Below are 4,488 nucleotides of genomic sequence, written 5' to 3' on the forward strand. Positions count from 1 at the left end.
GGCTTCCATCTACTATGAGATTCTTTTCCTAAAGAACTTATTTTTTTATCATTTCTTTTTTTTAATTATTTATTTATCTTTGAGAGAGAAAGACAGAGCACAAGCCAGAGAAGGGCAGAGAGAGAGGGAGACACAGAATCCAAAGCAGGTTCCAGGTTCTGAGCTGTCAACGCAGAGCTCAATGCAGCACTGGAACTCACAAATTGTGAGATCATCACCTGACCAGAAGTTGGTCGCTTAACTGACTGAGCCACCCAGAAGCCCTTTTTATCATTTCTTATAAAACCTGTATAATGATACTCTACTGTAGGTTGTATACCACACATTTCTATTCTCCCCAAAGAACGCATGAACATATGAGAAAAATCAAGAACAGATGACCAAGGTAATAGACTTAAATATAACTATTTCAATAATTACAGTAGGTTTAAAAATGTTTTAATGTTTTTATTTTATTTTTGAGAGAGAGAGAGTATGAACAAGGGAGGGGCAGAGAGAGAGGGAAGCAGAGAATCCAAAGCAGGCTCCAGGCTCCAAGCTGTCAGTACAGAGCCTGACAGGGGCTTGGACTCACAAACCACGACATCAAGACCTAAGCTTAAGTTGGACACTTAACCAACTGAGCCACCTAGGTGCCCCTAATGACATTAGCTTTAAAGGAATAAACACTTCCATTAAAAGGCAGAGATTGTCAAATTGAGCTTAAAATGTAAGATACCTTGTTTTCTATTTACAACACTATAAAGCTATAAAGATCCTTAAAAAGCTAAGACAGTTTGAAATAAGAAATATAAGAGACATGCCCATCTTTTTTCTAGCTTATTTAAAGCTACAAGAACAATGTGTTAGTGTTGGTTAATTAAGGAAATTTTGAGCAAAATCTACACCAGAAGAAGTCTGCTTGAGTGGGGATTAGGCACCTTTTTTGGCCAATACATTTAAGTGATGGAGTGGCCATCATCTGGCAACCATAAGATGAAAAGTGTGAGGAAGAAAAGCCAACATACTTAGAATAATGCAGCAGAAAGATGTCTGAGCTTAATTTTCCTGATTACATTAATGATCTGAAAAACCAATGCCAGCAACTGCTTAACTCCACACTTCTTATGTAAAAAAGAAATAAACCTCAATTATGTAATCACTGTTATCAAGAATTCTTGTGATTGCCATCAAACCTATTTCTAACTATCCTACTGTCTAAAAAGGGAGGTGGAAGCTAAACAACAGTAACCTTCCATTCCCCTGGCACCATCTTGACAACATTCACAGGTTTGATAATTCCAAAGAATGAGGCAGACAGGACAAAAGGATTCTCTGTGCAAGTGGTTTACAAATTGGCACCATCATTTTGGAAAACGATTTAACACCAATTTAGTAAAGGAGTTGAAAGTCAGGTATATCCTACCACACAGAAGTTAATCTTCAATTCTCTAGAGCAATGCTCTCATATTGATATGAAGAGATAGGTGGGAAATGTTTATTGCAATGCATTGCTCTTAAGAGTAAATAATTGGAGGCACGTCTGGATGGCTTGGTCGGTTAAGTGTCCGACTTTGGCTCAGGTCATGATCTCAGTTTGTGAGTTTGAGCCCCACGTCGGGCTCTGTGCAGACAGCTCAGAGCCTGGAGCTTGCTTCATATTCTGAGTCTCTCTCTCTCTGCCCCTTCCCCAGCTCACTCTCTCTCTTTCTCTCTCTCTCTCTCTCTCCCTCAAAAATAAATAAACATTAAAATTTTTTTTTAATTTTTTTTCAACGTTTATTTATTTTTGGGACAGAGAGAGACAGAGCATGAACGGGGGAGGGGCAGAGAGAGAGGGAGACACAGAATCGGAAACAGGCTCCAGGCTCTGAGCCATCAGCCCAGAGCCTGACGCGGGGCTCGAACTCACGGACCGCGAGATCGTGACCTGGCTGAAGTTGGACGCTTAACCGACTGCGCCACCCAGGCGCCCCTAAAAAAATTTTTTTAAAAGATTAAATAATTGGAAACCTTCTGTATATCCACCAATTAAAGACATGTTAAAATAAATTGTGCTATAGTACTGTGGTAAGACAGTATTCAACAGTTGAATGAATTAGATGTGTATGTATTAAATACATAAATCTGGAAAACATAATTTTGAGTTACAAAAAAAGTAACATGCTGAAGGATGCATGTGAAAGATATCATTCATGGAAATTCTTAAATTACACAATCATATATTGTTTATGAACACACAGATTGCACTGAATTGCTAGTTGTTCCTTGAAATTCATTCTCCCTTCTTCATAGTGGAAAGAATTTTAACTAAAGATAGCCACTGAATAGACATTACATTTTTCTATTTTTTAATAGTTCTTTTTATTTATTTTTATTTTTTTAATGTTTATTTATTATTGAGAGACAGAGAGAGACAGAGCATGAGCATGGGAAGGGGCAGAGAGAGAGAAGGGGACACAGAATCTGAAGCAGGCTCCAGGCTCTGAGCTGTCAGCCCAGAGCCCGATGTGGAGCTCGATCTCACAAACTGTGAGATCATGACCTGAGCCAAAGTCAGAGACTTAACCAACTGAGCCACCCAGGCACCCCGACATTACATTTTTCTACTTTTCCTATTAGAGCCTCAGAGAGCTTTTATTTATGTTGAAATATTTATTGATACTTATCATACTAAAAATTAAAATCAAGACATTAAAAATATAATTTCATTATAAAAAGCATAATAATTTTATATTAATATATTATTATATGAAAAATAGCTTTAAAATAGATTTAAAAAATATAATGTTTTTATTTATTTTTGAGACAGAGACAGAGCATGAGTAGGGGAGGGTCAGAGAGAGGGAGACACAGAATCCAAAGCAGTCTCCAGGCTCTGAGCTGTCAGCACAGAGCCCGATGCGGGGCTGGAAATCAAGAACTGTGAGATCATGACCTAAGCCTAAGTCAAACGCTTAACCGACTGAGCCATCCAGGTGCCCCTAAAATAGATTTTTTTTAAATTAAACTAAAAATCTATTGAACTAAATAAATAAAAATGAATTCATTGAAAAAGTGGCACACTTACTTTTTTTTAATGTTTATTTTTGAGAGAGAGAAACAGAGCACAAGCAGGGGGAGAGGCAGAGAGAGAAGGTCACAGAATTCGAAGTGGGTTCCAGGCTCTGAGCTGTCAGCACAAGATCCCAATGCGGTCTCTAACCCACAAACCACGAGATCATGACCTGACCTGAAGTCAGACACTTAACCGACTGAGCCATCCAGGAGCCCCAACATTTTTGAAAATCTTTTTAACATATGACTTTATTCAAGACAAATATAGTCTCATCTGTTTCTACATTCAGTCTATACTAATATTGTTTTTTTAAGATACATGAAGAAAAATTGGTCTGATGCAGATACATAGTTGGAAAAAGTCAGAGAAGATTACAGACACCTCGGAAGAATCCCAGCGACTCCAGGAACCCAGATTACACTTCCACAGCTGTTACTTTAAAGATGGTGAAATGGCCATATCCCGTGGTTCAAAGCAGACTGCCTACCCTGTACCTTCTACCATCCTATAAACTGCTTTGAGAGAGAAATAAACTTCGATCTTCTTTGAGCCACTGCGTTTTGGGGACTCTTGGTTAGAGAAGCTTAGTTAATACCCCTTGTAATAGACAGATGCATAAGCGCAGTAGAAGATGTGATCTGGAAATATACACACCCACCACAAATCATAATTCAGGAAGGGTACAAAGGGACTGAAAGTTTATCTGTAATGTTTTCTTCATTCTCAAAATGTATTTGAAGAGAATATGGCAAAGAATCAACCTTCTTTAAATATCCATAGTGAGCACTTGGTGATTATGAGGTTATTTTCCATATATCTGAACATTTTTATGAAAAAAAAGGAGTGTTTTTTGGGGATCCCAGCATAAGACACTTGAATCTGTATTTAACTGCATGTGTCATTATGCTCTCAAAGGGGAGAGGTGAAGGTCTCAACATATTTCCTTAAAAACATAAGTTCATTGAGCCTATTAAATAATATAATTCTATAATTACACATAGATTTTGAGAGAAATAAAGAGAATGAAAATAAAATATGTTTGCCTAAATAAATGCATTGAAATTCTTTTACACTCTATTATATTTACTTTAAGTTTCTTAAATAAGAAGCGCATTTTCCTAGGGTTGGCATATTAGCATATACTTTCATGGTATTACTGATTTAATGTTCAGTTTTAATCTTCAGTTTTAATCTGAAGATTTCAAAGGAATTTACAATTAATAGTAATCTTACATATTACAGGCATTTAAATTTGGAAACCATGTTAAAATCCACTATTTTCTAGAACAGTAACAATAACCTTGTTCATTAGATAGGACAAGAATTATTAATATATGATGGGGAAACTGTGACCTGTAGGGTAATGTGATAAATGCGCAAGGCCAAATAGCAAGTTATCTTCTACATGTAGATGTCAAATAAAATTTTCATATTAACCTTCCTTCTCAAAC

General features: G+C 36.8%; 1 long non-coding RNA gene across 1 annotated transcript; it reads left to right on the top strand.

The window, feature by feature from the left end:
* The first annotated feature begins 219 nt into the window (after positions 1–219).
* On the top strand, positions 220–3,586 carry LOC109491711. Its single transcript, XR_002145176.2, has 2 exons — positions 220–385; positions 3,352–3,586. It is a non-coding gene; the product is annotated as an uncharacterized LOC109491711 (long non-coding RNA).
* Positions 3,587–4,488: the final 902 nt, after the last annotated feature.

The sequence above is a fragment of the Felis catus genome, chromosome C2, assembly GCF_018350175.1.
Source record: "Felis catus isolate Fca126 chromosome C2, F.catus_Fca126_mat1.0, whole genome shotgun sequence".
NCBI lineage: Eukaryota > Metazoa > Chordata > Mammalia > Carnivora > Felidae > Felis > Felis catus.